This window comes from Oryctolagus cuniculus, chromosome 7, assembly GCF_051225735.1.
Source record: "Oryctolagus cuniculus isolate XC-2025 breed Fujian yellow rabbit chromosome 7, ASM5122573v1, whole genome shotgun sequence".
Taxonomy (NCBI): Eukaryota; Metazoa; Chordata; class Mammalia; order Lagomorpha; family Leporidae; genus Oryctolagus; species Oryctolagus cuniculus.
In genome coordinates, this window is record NC_142873.1 from 24,862,802 (window position 1) to 24,878,776 (window position 15,975).

Consider the following 15,975-nt stretch of genomic DNA (forward strand, 5'->3'; position numbering starts at 1 on the left):
AAAATAACAGTGACAGAGAAAGAATGAAGGGAGGAGAGTGGACAGAAAAGCCCCCTCCTTCCTCAGCACACAGCTTATATACAAAATCTGGCCAATTGCAAGAGGGCTCAAGTCCATGCACGGAACACTCCAATCCTCTGTCTGTTCACGCAGTGTGCACGCTTCCTCGGGCCAATCAGATGAGGTGTCACGCAGCAGGTAGGCTCACCGCGCGGTCCTTGGTGCCATCTTGTTGTTTACAACATTCTCAACTCCTCTGGAAAGTCCCGACCGTGGGAAAGCATTGCCCTAACCAAAACTAGCAACATCCGCCTTGTGATAAAGACACAGCAACAGCTATCAGACCGACCTTGACGTGGGGGCTCCATGGCTGCGCATCCCATGGAGCCCCATATCTCCCCCTTCTTTATTATTTAAATGGCACAGAAACATGCCTGTCTTAGGTACCCAATGGCGCGCTACTGCTTACCCATCATGGAGGTAATAGGAAGCCTGTTCTACCCTCTGTCTTAGGTTGCTAGGAGCGCCCATCAGTGTTTACCCGTCTTTGACTACCGCTACATCATGCTAAGTCATACTTTTTTATTGGGGTGAGATCGCAAGGTGGCCAGCATAGCCTGTTGGATTATCAAGTTGGTATTCTGCTGACGGAGTGCTAAGGCTCTGATCCATCTGGCGATGAAGGCAAGGCCCAGTAGTACCATGACAAACAAGCAACCGATAGCGACACTTTCTTTAACTTGAGCCCTGTCTTAGGTAGGTACAGGATGTGAAGTGTCTTACCTGTTTTTGAATACCATTTTAGCCCAACATTAGGTGAGAGATGAAACATACAGCCAAATATTAGTTATTTTTTATTACAAAGGAGGTTTGGTACAAAGTTTTAAGTGATGAATGTCAGTCCATACAGACTGTAGCGAAGATAGCACAAATTGCAGAACACACGGAAAACATCCCATACAAAGTATGAAAAGCAGTAACTTTCCAGCCAGCATTAATAACCAATGAATCCATTGAAACCCTTCAAATGTTAGTGGGCTAGTAATAAACATATGTTGCATTTTACTCATAAGTTTATCAATAACAGACTGTATATATGGCAGTGTTAGTAATGTTAAAACAACATTCCCCTGGAACAGATTTACAGCTTATATGATCTTTTAACAGCAAATAATCGATAGCTGCTCAGTTTAAGAGTGCTCCTGAACGAACTTGATCCAATTCTTCAGCTATATTGGATAGCGCAGTAGCAGTAAGATAGATTGTTTTGGTCACCAAACATGTAAGCCTTTGTAGTCCACGATTATTTCCATAAGCCAATCCAGGAACTCCCACTAGCTGTATAGCCATGGTGAAAGCAGGTCTCCAATTAAGATGACATCATCATCACAGTTCTCAGGTAATGAGCGTCGCTGTTGTGCCTTTGGAAATGCAGATGTTAGCATTGGGGCCACATGGCCCAATGAGCGGTTGTGAAAATAATCAGGGGCTAACAATGTAAAAGCAAATTGGTTGCATAAAAATACCCATCCCTTAAGAGTCCATGTCCCATACCAGTACTGGATCAGGTCCATTCCATTGATTGGTGATAGGATCCTTCCATTTTACCATTGTTCTTACCCCAGCTGTTTGTGGATGCCAAACTGTTTGTGGATGCCAGCTGTTTGTGGATGCTGCAAAACGACCATCTTTATCCAATGTGAAAAAATTTAAAATGAATAAAGCACATGAGAGCCATTTGTTAGGAGAATGGGCAAGAACCCTAAACTCCCCCTTTTGTTTATATTATTAAAATATTGTTTTAAAGTGTTATGTGTACGTATAATAATGTCATGACCCTGAGGATTATAAGGAATTATAAGGAATGTCAGTAACATGAGATAGAAAGTTACACAAAAATTTCTAAAAGAGTCAGAAATATAAGCAGGTCCATTATCCATTTTAATCTGCTTTGGAGTTCCTAGGGAAGCAAAAGTTTGTAAGCAACGGGCAATAACATGTCTTGTAGCTTCACCTGTATGTAAGGAAGCAAAAATAAATCCAGAGCAAGTATCAATAGACACATGTATATATTTTTGTTTACCAAATTCCATGAAGTGGGTGATATCCATTTGCCATAGTTGATTGGGGGAATAAATCACGAGGATTAATTCAAAAGTGAGGTATTGGTAACTGGATGGAGCAAGTAGAACAGAATTTTACAATTTGTCGAGCTTGTTCTTGAGTAATATTATCTATTAAGCGTAACATATGAGCATTTAGATGATGTAAAACGTGATCTTCTGTTGCTGTATCAATAGAATATATGCATAGAGCAGAATCTGCCAAACGATTGTCCTCTACCAAAGGTCCAGGAAGGTTGGAATGTGCTCTAATATGACCTATAGAGAAAGGACAGGTATGCTGTCGAATGACAGTGCAAATGCGAGAAAACAAAGGAGAAGCAGCTGAGGATCCAGGAAGGAATGAACAAGTTTCCAATTGAGGCACTGATAGGAACACGTATTTGCTATCAGTGTATACGTTAACCACTACATCCAAAGTAGACTGTAATGCAAGTGCAACAGCAGCTAATTTAACTAGCTGTAGAGATGAAAAAGAGTTGTTAATAACTGTATGGTGACCATCACAAATTAGAGAAGCTTGACCTCCTTTTAGGATATTCAATAAAGGTTTAACGTCTCCTGTTGTGAGGTGGAGATGTGCAGAAAGCCAATTAATATTTCCTAGAAGTTTTTGAAACTTATTTAAAGTCTGTAAAGAATCCAATTGTAAGGTGACTTTTTGTGGAAGTATTTTTCATGGGTACAATTGGAAGCCTAGATATTGATAAGGATATTGAAGTTGCATTGTCTCAGGGGCTATGATAAGACCAAAAGCAGATAATTGCTCTCTTATTACTGTCAGACATTGTATCACCAAAAATTTCTCGGGTCCAGCTATCAAAATATCATCCATAGTGTATAATATATAAATTGTTATATTTTTTGCAAATTTTTTGAAGAGCAGCATCAATGAATTGTTGGCACAAAGTAGGGCTATTAGTCATTTTTTGAGGTAAAATCCTCATTGGCATCTTTGCATAGGTTCTTCAAAATTTACTGATGGAACACTGAAAGCAAATTGGGGACAATCTTCTGGATGTAAAGGTATAGTATAAAAATAATTTTTTAAATTTATTATTGTAATATAAGAGTTCTTTGGAATTGCAGTAGGCAATGGTAAACCTGGTTGTAAAGCCCCCATAATTTCCACAGTAGCATTAACAGTCCTAAGGCCTTGAAGGAATTGCTATCTTCCAGATTTTTTTCTGGTAACAAAAATAGGACTATTCCAAGGAGAATTAGAAGGAACTATATGTACTGCTGTTAATTGTTCTTCCACCAATATCTGTGCAGCATTTATATTGTTTTGCAGTAAAGGCTACTGATCCACCCACACAGGATTATCTGATTTTTATTTTATTTTATTATTTGCATGGGGCACAGGCTGACCAGTAGCCATCAAGGGAAACCCAAGCCTCTCTGGTCATGATTGACAGTTAAAGTAACTGGAGATGTGATGCTTTGTTGTTGTTTGCCTAAACCCTTACCTGGCAAATGACCGTGTTGAAGTATGTTAATGGTAACAGTCTTATTTGGACTATGCATTAAAACCCCCATTGGAGTTAGAATATCATGTCTCCAGAGATTAACAAGTAATGCAACCAAAGTATAGGGGTGACAGGCTCCAGCATTACCTGATTCATCCTCCCATTGCAGCAATATGGAACTTTGTGTTAATCTTTGACTCGGACCAATACCTTGCAATTGAGTTATGGTAATTTTCTTTTTCCAATTTGTGGGCCAGCTTGCTGCTGAAATAACAGAGACATCAGCTCCAGTATCTAAAAGACCACTGAATAACTTTTTATTTAATTTTAAGAAAAATTTGGGTAGGTCCTTAGTTATGGGTTGTATTCAATAAGCATTAGAAGATCCAAAAACGTTATTTTTTCTTTTATTTAAAAAAGACTTACCAATTGAAGAGAAGGGGAACAGAATCAAGTGAGGAATACATTGTCCTGGAGTTAAAGTTACATTATTGGCTTGAGTCATAATTTTTATCTCACCAGTAAAGTCAGTGTTTATAACTCCAGGAAAAACCTGTAACCCTTTCATAGTTATACTACTTTTGCCCAGTAGGAGACCAAAAAACCCAGTTGGCAAAGAACCAAAAATCCCAGTAGGGAGGCCTTGTGGGCCCATCTCAGGGGTCAATATTGTATAGGAGGTGGCACTGAGGTCCAGTCCTGCACTACCCTCTGTGGCTCCGTGGAGGAAATTGATGGATTTATGGTGTTCTGTTGAGGAACAAATGTCATGGTCCCCAAAATTTGTTGGGATGGGGCCTGGGGCCAGCCCCGCTTTTAGTTTTTTGAACTTTATTTATTTAATGAAATTTTTTTATTAGTTTTTGAGTGACATTTATTGGCCCAGTGCCTTCCTCTTTTGCACTGGGGGCAAATCCCAGGAGGAGGGGCTTTTTTGATGTTTGACTTTTGGACAATATTTGTACATGTCCCTGCTGCCCACATTGATAGCACCCTCATTTATCAGGTATAGCTCTCCTTGCTGATTTTTGTAATGACATACCAAGCAGAGTGGCAGGTCCTGAATGTTCTGTTTTTTAAATTAATCCATTATGTTAATCTCACATCAAAGGGACTGTCACAGAACACCTCAGCCACAATAGCCAATCGATTCATATCTGTGTTGTACTTATGTTTTGTAGAATTTACAGTACTATGGGCATTACTAGGCAATTTTCACACAGCACCAGAAAAGGATCCATACTGAGAATTAAACATTATTAGTATTCATCATGGGCACGTTTAACGTTCAGCTTGACTGCATGTTCCCCCGGGATGAAACAGCAGCAGCAGAGGCTTGCTCTGGCTCCCCCCTTAAAGCCCCCAAGGACAAGGGTGGCTCATTGCCAAGATTTTAGGCAAGCAGTGCGTTCCGTCCCGGATCTTGGCCAGAGAGCCGAGACACGAAGCATGCCCACCTGTTTATCAGAAAACATTCCTTTATCCCCCTCCCCGGGAGCTGGCCAGGCTCCCAAGGAGCAGGAGAAGGTCATCCGGCAGACAAGTTACTTATTTGTCAGAGCCAAACAAAGACACAAGCCTCTCCGTTCCAAAAATTTGTCCTTACATTTGGCCCTAGAGTTGCACCAAGGTATAGGCATAATTAATACATCATAAGAATATAATACAAATTTTTATACAAGTTTACATTTAGTAATTAAACACAATAATATTTAATATGTTTTAAGGATAAATTGAAACGTATCTGAGGGAACTAGCCTCTTATTATTTGTAATTATTACATTTTTGCAGGTGTGTGGAATCTTAACTACTTGCAGCATATTTTGACTTACATTTTTTTTTTGTAAAGCAAACCAAGCATAATCTGCTCAAGCATTCCTATTAATAATAGGGGTACAGTTAGTACATAAAACAAAAACAGAATGGGTAGTCCGGACACTTTGTTACCACAATTTCTCATTTCACATAGTAATATTAACTTTATAACAGAGAACATTTACTTCAAATGAAATATTTAAATGCAAGGTGAGGGCTGTCCAGTGTATACTGATCTACATTTTTTACTCCCAGTGTTTCTTATCCACAACACCCTCTTCAGCAGACCAAGGACTAATTGTTTTAACAGCACTGATAAACTGCTCTACAGTTTGTTTCTTTAACCCTGTTTTCTACATCTGTAACAAAGTTTTCACAGCCTTTGTCACGGCTTGCTTTTTTTTTTTTTTAAATGCACATTTAAATCTTTTCTGAGCAAATCCCAATGTTGCTCATTCACGACTCCTTTTGCTAACCAAGGACTATTTTTATAGCATTAATGAACCGTTCTATGGCTCACCTTTTTTAACCCTATTCCCTGTATCTGTAATGGAGTCTTTTTTTTTTAAATTTTTGTTTATTTTATTTTCATTTATATAAAAATTTCATATTAATTAATTTAATTACTTAATTTTTAATAAATTAATTAATTTTTAATTTTAATAATTTTTTATCTTTTATTTAATGAATATAAATTTCCAAAGTACGACTCATGGGTTACAATGGCTTCCCCCCCCATACCGCCCCTCCCACCCACAACCCTCCCCTTTCCCACTCCCTCTCCCCTTCCATTCACATCAAGATTCATTTTCGATTATCTTAATATACAGAAGATCAGCTTAGTATACCTTAAGTAAGTATTTCAACAGTTTGCTCCCACACAGAAACATAAAGTGAAAAATAATAGATGATTTTTTTAAATGATGATGAAATCAGATCAGACCTATTGTCATGTTTAATCCCAGTGAGAGTCAAGTTGGGAATTGATAATTTCTTTTTTTTTTTTACAGAAGATCAGTTTAGTGTACATTAAGTAAAGATTTCAATCGTTTGCACCCCCATAGAAACACAAAGTGAAATATACTGTTTGAGTACTCGTTACAGCATTAAGCCTCAATGTACAGCACATTAAGGACAGAGATCCTACATGAGGAGTAAGTGCACAGTGACTCCTGTTGTTGACTTTACAAATTGACACTCCTGTTTATGGCATCAGTAATCTCCCTATGCACCAGTCATGAGTTTCCAAGGCTATGGAAGCCCCTTGAGTTCTCCGACTCTTATCTTGTTTAGACACGGTCATAGTCAAAGTGGAGGTTCTCTCCTCCCTTCAGAGAAAGGCACCTCCCTCTTTGAAGACGTGTTCTTTCCACTGGGATCTCACTCGCAGAGATCTTTTGCCAGAGTGTCTTGGCTTTCCATGCCTGAAATACTCTCATGGGCTTTTCAGCCAGATCCGAATGCCTTTAGGGCTGATTCTGAGGCCAGAGTGCTATTTAGGACATCCGCCATTCTATGAGTCTGCTGAGTATCTCACTTCCCATGTTGGATCACTCTCCCCTTTATTTATTCTATCGGTTAGTGTTAGCAGGTACTAGACTTGTTTATGTGCTCCCTTTGACTCTTAGTCCTTTCATTATGATCAATTGTGAACTGAAATTGATCACTTGGAATAGTGAGATGGCATTGGCACATGCCACCTTGATGGGATTGAACTGGAATCCCCTGGTATGTTTCCAACTCTACCAATTGGGGCAAGTCAGTCCGAGCATGGATCTAACAGATATCTACAGAACTTTCAACCCTACATCTACAGACTTCACATTCTTCTCAGCAGTGCATGGAACCTTCTCTAGGATTGATCACATACTAGGCCATAAAGCAAGTCTCAGCAAATTTAAAAGAATTAGAATCATACCATGCAGCTTCTCAGACCACAGCGGGATGAAGCTGGAAATTAGCAACTCAGGAAACCCCAGAAAGTATGCAAACACATGGAGACTGAACAACATACTCCTGAATGAACACTGGGTCATTCAAGAAATCAAAAGAGAAATCAAAAACTTTCTGGAAGTAAATGAAGACAACAACACAACATATCAAAACTTATGGGATACAGCAAAAGCAGTATTGAGAGGCAAATTTATAGCAATAGGTGCCTATATCAAGAAATTGGAAAGGCACCAAATAAATGAGCTTTCAGCGCACCTCAAGGACCTAGAAAAACTGCAGCAAACCAAACCCAAATCTAGTAGGAGAAGAGAAATAATTAAAACCAGAGAAGAAATTAACAGGATTGAATCCAAAAAAGCATTACAAAAAATCAGCCAAGTGAGAAGCTGGTTTTTTGAAAAAATAAACAAAATTGACACCCCATTGGCCCAACTAACTAAAAAAATAAGAGAAAAGACCCAAATCAATAAAATCAGAAATGAAAAAGGAAACGTAACAACAGACACCACAGAAATAAAAAGAATCATCAGAAATTACTACAAGGACCTGTATGCCAGCAAACAGGAAAACCTATCAGAAATGGATAGATTCCTGGACACATGCAATCTACCAAAATTGAACCATGAAGACATCGAAAACCTAAATAGACCCATAACTGAAACAGAAATTGAAACAGTAATAAAGGCCCTCCCAACAAAGAAAAGCCCAGGACCAGATGGATTCACCGCTGAATTCTACCAGACATTTAAAGAAGAACTAATCCCATTTCTTCTCAAACTATTCAGAACAATCGAAAAAGAGGGAATCCTCCCAAATTCTTTCTATGAAGCCAGCATCACCTTACTCCCTCAGCCAGAGAAAGATGTAGCATTGAAAGAAAATTACAGACCAATATCCCTGATGAACATAGATGCAAAAATCCTCAATAAAATTCTGGCCAATAGAATACAACAACACATCAGGAAAATCATCCACCCAGACCAAGTGGGATTCATCCCTGGTATGCAGGGATGGTTCAACATTCACAAATCAATCAATGTGATTCACCACATTAACAGACTGCAGAAGAAAAACCATATGGTTATCTCAATTGATGCAGAGAAAGCATTTGATAAAATTCAACACCCTTTCATGATGAAAACTCTAAGCAAATTGGGTATAGAAGGAACATTCCTCAATATAATCAAAGCAATTTATAAAAAACCCACAGCCAGCATCCTATTGAATGGGGAAAAGTTGGAAGCATTTCCACTGAAATCTGGCACCAGGCAGGGATGCCCACTCTCACCACTGCTATTTAACATAGTTCTGGAAGTTTTAGCCAGAGCCATCAGACAAGAAAAAGAAATCAAAGGAATACAAATCAAGAAGGAAGAAGTCAAACTATCCCTCTTTGCAGACGATATGATTCTGTACTTAGAGGATCCAAAGAACTCTACTAAGAGACTATTGGAACTCATAGAGGAGTTTGGCAAAGTGGCAGGATATAAAATCAATGCACAAAAATCAACAGCCTTTGTATACACAAGCAATGCCATGGCTGAGAAAGAACTGCTAAGATCAATCCCATTCACAATAGCTACAAAAACAATCAAATACCTTGGAATAAACTTAACCAAGGACGTTAAAGATCTCTACGATGAAAATTACAAAACCTTAAAGAAAGAAATAGAAGAGGATACCAAAAAATGGAAAAATCTTCCATGCTCATGGATTGGAAGAATCAACATCATCAAAATGTCCATTCTCCCAAAAGCAATTTATAGATTCAATGCAATCCCAATCAAGATACCAAAGACCTTCTTCGCAGATCTAAAAAAAATGATGCTGAAATTCATATGGAGGCACAAGAGACCTCGAATAGCTAAAGCAATCTTGTACAACAAAAACAAAGCCGGAGGCATCACAATACCAGACTTCAGGACATACTACAGGGCAGTTGTAATCAAAACAGCATGGTACTGGTACAGAAACAGATGGATAGACCAATGGAACAGAATTGAAACACCAGAAATCAACCCAAACATCTACAGCCAACTTATATTTGACCAAGGATCTAAAACCAATTCCTGGAGCAAGGACAGTCTATTCAATAAATGGTGCTGGGAAAACTGGATTTCCACGTGCAGAAGCATGATGCAAGACCCCTACCTTACACCTTACACAAAAATCCACTCAACGTGGATTAAAGACCTAAATCTACGTCCTGACACCATTAAGTTATTAGAGAACATTGGAGAAACCCTTCAAGATATTGGCACAGGCAAAGAATTTCTGGAAAAGACCCGGGAGGCACAGACAGTCAAAGCCAAAATCAACTATTGGGATTGCATCAAATTGAGAAGTTTCTGTACTGCAAAAGAAACAGTCAGGAGAGTGAAGAGACAACCGACAGAATGGGAAAAAATATTTGCAAACTATGCAACAGATAAAGGGTTAATAACCAGAATCTACAAAGAGATCAAGAAACTCCACAAAAACAAAACCAACAACCCACTTAAGAGATGGGCCAAGGACTTCATTAGACATTTTTCAAAAGAGGAAATCCAAATGGCCAACAGGCACATGAAAAAATGTTCAAGATCACTAGCAATACGATAAATGCAAATCAAAACCACAATGAGGTTTCACCTCACCCCGGTTAGAATGGCTCACATACAGAAGTCTACCAACAACAGATGCTGGCGAGGATGTGGGGAAAAAGGGACACTAACCCACTGTTGGTGGGAATGCAAACTGGTCAAGCCACTATGGGAGTCAGTCTGGAGATTCCTCAGAAACCTGAAGATAACCCTACCGTTCGACCCAGCCATCCCACTCCTTGGAATTTACCCAAAGGAGTTTAAATTGACAAACAAAAAAGCAGTCTGCACCCTAATGTTTATTGCAGCACAATTCACAATAGCCAAGACCTGGAACCAACTTAAATGCCCATCAACGGTAGACTGGATAAAGAAATTATGGGATATGTACTCTTTAGAATACTATACCGCAGTAAGAAACAACGAAATCCAGTCATTTGCAACAAAATGGAGGAATCTGGAACACATCATGCTGAGTGAAGTAAGCCAGTCCCAAAGGGACAAATACCATATGTTCTCCCTGATCGGTGACAACTGACTGAACACCAAAAAGGAAACCTCCTGAAGTGAAATGGACACTATGAGAAATGGTGACTTGATCAGCATAGCCCTGACTGTTAATGGACAACTTAATACATTATCCCTCATAGTATTTTTTTTGTCTGTTCTACTTAATATGACTGATTTAATTCTGTAATTATCACACAGTTATTCTTAAGTGTTGAAAATTAACTGAAATGTGATCCCTGTTAAACATAAGAGTGGGAATAAGAGAGGGAAGAGATGTATAATTTGGGGCATGCTCGGGCTGACTTGCCCCAATTGGTAGAGTTGGAAACATACCAGGGGATTCCAGTTCAATCCCATCAAGGTGGCATGTGCCAATGCCATCTCACTATTCCAAGTGATCAATTTCAGTTCACAATTGATCATAATGAAAGGACTAAGAGTCAAAGGGAGCACATAAACAAGTCTAGTACCTGCTAACACTAACCGATAGAATAAATAAAGGGGAGAGTGATCCAACATGGGAAGTGAGATACTCAGCAGACTCATAGAATGGCGGATGTCCTAAATAGCACTCTGGCCTCAGAATCAGCCCTAAAGGCATTCGGATCTGGCTGAAAAGCCCATGAGAGTATTTCAGGCATGGAAAGCCAAGATACTCTGGCAAAAGATCTCTGCGAGTGAGATCCCAGTGGAAAGAACACGTCTTCAAAGAGGGAGGTGCCTTTCTCTGAAGGGAGGAGAGAACCTCCACTTTGACTATGACCGTGTCTAAACAAGATAAGAGTCGGAGAACTCAAGGGGCTTCCATAGCCTTGGAAACTCATGACTGGTGCATAGGGAGATTACTGATGCCATAAACAGGAGTGTCAATTTGTAAAGTCAACAACAGGAGTCACTGTGCACTTACTCCTCATGTAGGATCTCTGTCCTTAATGTGCTGTACATTGAGGCTTAATGCTGTAACGAGTACTCAAACAGTATATTTCACTTTGTGTTTCTATGGGGGTGCAAACGATTGAAATCTTTACTTAATGTACACTAAACTGATCTTCTGTAAAAAAAAAAAAAAAGAAAAAAAAAGAAAGAAAGAAATTTTCAATTCCCAACTTGACTCTCACTGGGATTAAACATGACAATAGGTCTGATCTGATTTCATCATCATTTAAAAAAAATCATCTATTATTTTTCACTTTATGTTTCTGTGTGGGAGCAAACTGTTGAAATACTTACTTAAGGTATACTAAGCTGATCTTCTGTATATAAAGAGAATCGAAAATGAATCCTCATGTGAATGGAAGGGGAGAGGGAGTGGGAAAGGGGAGGGTTGTGGGTGGGAGGGACGGTATGGGGGGGGAAGCCATTGTAACCCATGAGTCGTACTTTGGAAATTTATATTCATTAAATAAAAGATAAAAAAAAAAGAAATTTAACTGAAATGTGATCCCTGTTAAACATAAGAGTGGGAATAAGAGAGGGAAGAGATGTACAATTTGGGACGTGCTCAGGCTGACTTGCCCCAAATGATAGAGTTAGAAACATACCAGGGGACTCCAATTTAATCCCATCAAGGTGGCATGTACCAATGCCATCTCACTATTCCAAGTGATCAATTTCAGTTCACAATTGATCATAATGAAAGGACTAAGAGTCAAAGGGAGCACATAAACAAGTCTAGTACCTGCTAATACTAACCGATAGAATAAATAAAGGGGAGAGTGATCCAACATGGGAAGCGAGATACTCAGCAGACTCATAGAATGGCGGATGTCCTAAATAGCACTCTGGCCTCAGAATCAGCCCTAAAGGCATTCCGATCTGGCTGAAAAGCCCATGAGAGTATTTCAGGTATGGAAAGCCAAGACACTCTGGCAAAAAAAAAAAAAAAGACCTAAATGAAAGATCTCTGAGTGAGATCCCAGTGGAAAGAACAGGTCATCAAAGAAGGAGGTAACTTTCTCTGAAGGGAGGAGAGAACCTCCACTTTGAATATGACCTTGTCTAAACAAGATAAGAGTCGGAGAACTCAAGGGGCTTCCATAGCCTTGGAAACTCATGACTGGTGCATAGGGAGATTACTGATGCCATAAACAGGAGTGTCAGTTTGTAAAGTCAACAACAGGAGTCACTGTGCACTTACTCCTCATGTAGGATCTCTGTCCTTAATGTGCTGTACATTGAGACTTAATGCTATAACGAGTACTCAAACAGTACTCAAACACTCAAATTGTGTTTCTATGGGGGTGCAAACTGTTGAAATCTTTACTTAATGTGTACTAAACTGATCTTCTGTTAAAAAAAAGGAAATTATCAATTCCCAACTTGACTCTCACTGGGATTAAACATAACAATAGGTCTGATCTGATTTCATCATCATTTAAAAAATCATCTATTATTTTTCACTTTATGTTTCTGTGTGGGAGCAAACTCTTGAAATCTTTAGTTAATGTATGCTAAACTGATCTTCTGTATATAAAGAGAATCGAAAATGAATCTTGATGTGAATGGAAGGGGAGAGGGAGTGGGAAAGGGGAGGGTTGTGGGTGGGAGGGACGTTATGGGGGGGAAGCCATTGTAATCCATAAGCTGTGCTTTGGAAATTTATATTCATTAAAAAAAAGATGGTTCCTGGGAAACATATATGGATTGATACATGTAAGTTTTACTAAACTGGGTGGAAATTTAGGCTAACAATTAAGATGCTGCATTTCAAATGAGAGTATTTGGATTTGACTCTGGCTCTAGCTACCAACTCAGCTTCCTGAGATATAGTGGTCATGGCTCCAGAACATAGGTTACTGCCACCTGCATGGAAGACCTGGATTGAGCTCCTTCCTGGTTTTGGCACAGCCAGGCTGTTGCAGGCATTTAGGGGAGTCAGTGAGCCAGGAGATAGTAATTTTCCTGTGAGCCAGCTGACTGCTTTCTCTCCCTCTCTCTCTCAAATAAATATCTAAAACTTGAAAAATACTATTACTGAAGTGGACTTGGAATTAGTCTTGACTTTAGACATTGAGCCTATGTTCATCCTCATACCGAAAGGCAATCATAAAATGTGACTAAGAAAGTTTGGAATTGTCTTTAGTTAGTTTAGAGGTCTATGTGATATGATAAATGACAGGAGTGAGATTTGAACTCCATTTGTTATATGAAGATGTGTTCTCTCTCTTCAGTGTTTGTGAAATAGAAGGAAGAAGTGGGAAAGTGAGAATTAAATCTCAACAAACATAGTTTTCCCACCTTCATATTAAGAAGTATAGATTTCCTAGAAATGTTCGCTGTAATAGTTCTTGGAAGAACATATTTTTAATTCTTTAAAATCAATCAAATAATTTTTAATTCAGATCTCAGAGTTCTGCTGTGCACCTCAGGGATTTCAGACCCGAAAAATTTGATCTTGGGGCCAGTGTTGTGGCACAGTGGGTTGGACAACTGCCTGTGATGCAGGCATCCCATATGGATCAGGTTCAAGTCCCAGCTGCTACACTTTAGATCCAGCTCCCTGCCAATGTGCTGGGGAAATTAGTGAAGTACAGCTCAAGAGATTGGGCTCATGCACCCATGTGGGAGACTTAGAAGAAGATCCTGTCTCCTGGCTTTGGCCTGACCCAACCCCAACCATTGTGGCCATTTGGGAAATGAGCCAGCAGATGGAAGACTTCTCTCTGTGTCCCTCCCTCTCTGTAACTCTGTTTTTCAAATAAATAAATAAATCTTGGGGTTAGCATTCTGACATTGTGGGTACAGCTCCCACCTGCGATGCCAGCATCCCATGTGGACACCAGTTCATGTCCCAGCTGTTTTCTCTTCTAATCTGCCTCCCTGCTAGTGGCCTGGGAAAAGGGTGGGAGATGGTCCAGGTGCTTGGGTCCCTGACACCCGTGTGGAAGACCCAGATGAAGCTATTGGCTCCTGGCTTCAGCCTAGCTCAGTGCTGAATGTTTTGGTTATCTGGAGGAGTGAACCAGCAGATGGATGATCTCTCTAGCTCTCTGTCCCTTCTCTCTCTGAAACTCTTTCAAAATAAATAAATCTTTAAAAAAATTTAATCTGCAGATGTCACATAGCAATCCATTAAAGGGTTATTTACATTTTGGCAAAAAATTAAAACTAGTGTTACATTGCCAGCTTCTTAAGAGGTGACTTCAAAAGCTGGTCTCAGTGTAATCTTGACTAAACAATATACAGTTGTCAAACAGTCACCTAGCTTAGCTGTGAAAAGGAATTCTGTAGAGATTGTTAATATTCACAGTTAATTTTAAGTATCTTCAATAATGTGCTTGGCAGAATTATTCTTAGGTGTTTAAATCCAATTGAAAACTGATCCCTGTTAAATATATGAGTGGGAATAAGAGAGGGAGATGACAGTTTGGCACATGATCCTTCAGACTTACCCCTAAGGGTAAAGCTAAAAACTTTCCATGGGACTCTAAATCCCATTGAGTTGGCAGGTACCTATGGCGTCTTGTTAATGTGATCAGTTTAAGTTCATAACTGATCATAGTGATAGAATTAAGTGTCAAATAGATCAATAAGACCAAGAATCTGCTAATAATAATTGATAGAATTGAAAAGAATGATACAACATGGGAAGCGGGCCTCACAGCAGACTCATAGAATGACAAATGCTCTAAACAGCACTCTGGCCTCAGAATCAGCCTTAAAGGCATTCACATCTGGATAAAAAGCCCATAAGAACATTTCAGGCATGAAAAGCCAAGACACTGTGGCAAAACAATGACTTAAATGAAAGATCTCTGTGAGTGAGATCATGGTGGAAAGAAGGGGCCAACAAAAAAGGAGGTACCTTTCTCTGAATGGAGGAGAGAGCTTCCACTTTGATTACAGTCTTGTCTAAATAAGGTAAGAGTTTTTGAACTCAAGAGGCCTCCATAACTTTGGAAGCTCATGACAAGAGCCATGGGTGATTACTGATTTCATAAATAAGAGTGTCAATTGTTAAATCAACAACAGGAAACACTGTGCACTTGCTCCCCTTGTAGGATCTCTGTCCTTAATGTGTTGTACTATGAGAATTAATGGTAAAACTAGTCTTCAAGCAGTACTTTGTACTTTGTATGTCTGTGTGGGTACAAACTGTTGAAATCGTTACTCAGTATAGAGTTGATCTTCTGTATTAAAGATAATTAAAAATTAATCTTAATTAAGAATGGGATGGGACAGGGAGTAGAAGGTGGGTTGGTTTGGGGGTGGGTATGGGAAGAATAACTGCTAGAATCCAAAAGTTATACTTATGAAATTTATATTTATTAAATAAAAGTCTTCTATAAAAATGTGGTTGGGCCTTGTCCTATCACTTGAAAGGCCATGAGAAAGCATAAATCATATGCTAAAAGAGAAGAATTTCTGTCTCAACACAGCAGTTTCCATTCCTGCCTGAGTTTCCAGCCTGCAAGGCTGCCCTGCAGACCCCCAATTTGCAGGCCCCACATCACAGGAATCAGTCCTTTAAAAATGCATTTATATTATATATCACATATATCTGTTCTACTGCCTCTGTTTCTA

At 39.2% G+C, this 15,975-nt stretch overlaps 1 long non-coding RNA gene across 2 annotated transcripts in view; it reads left to right on the forward strand.

Moving 5' to 3' along the window:
• Positions 1 to 15,975, forward strand: part of LOC149125379 (uncharacterized) — a 54,320-nt gene that overhangs the window by 28,865 nt on the left and 9,480 nt on the right. For both annotated transcript variants that reach the window (XR_016237060.1, XR_016237057.1), the window contains one exon: positions 3,087 to 3,149. This is a non-coding gene — a long non-coding RNA (uncharacterized LOC149125379). The remainder of the gene's footprint in view (positions 1 to 3,086; positions 3,150 to 15,975) is intronic.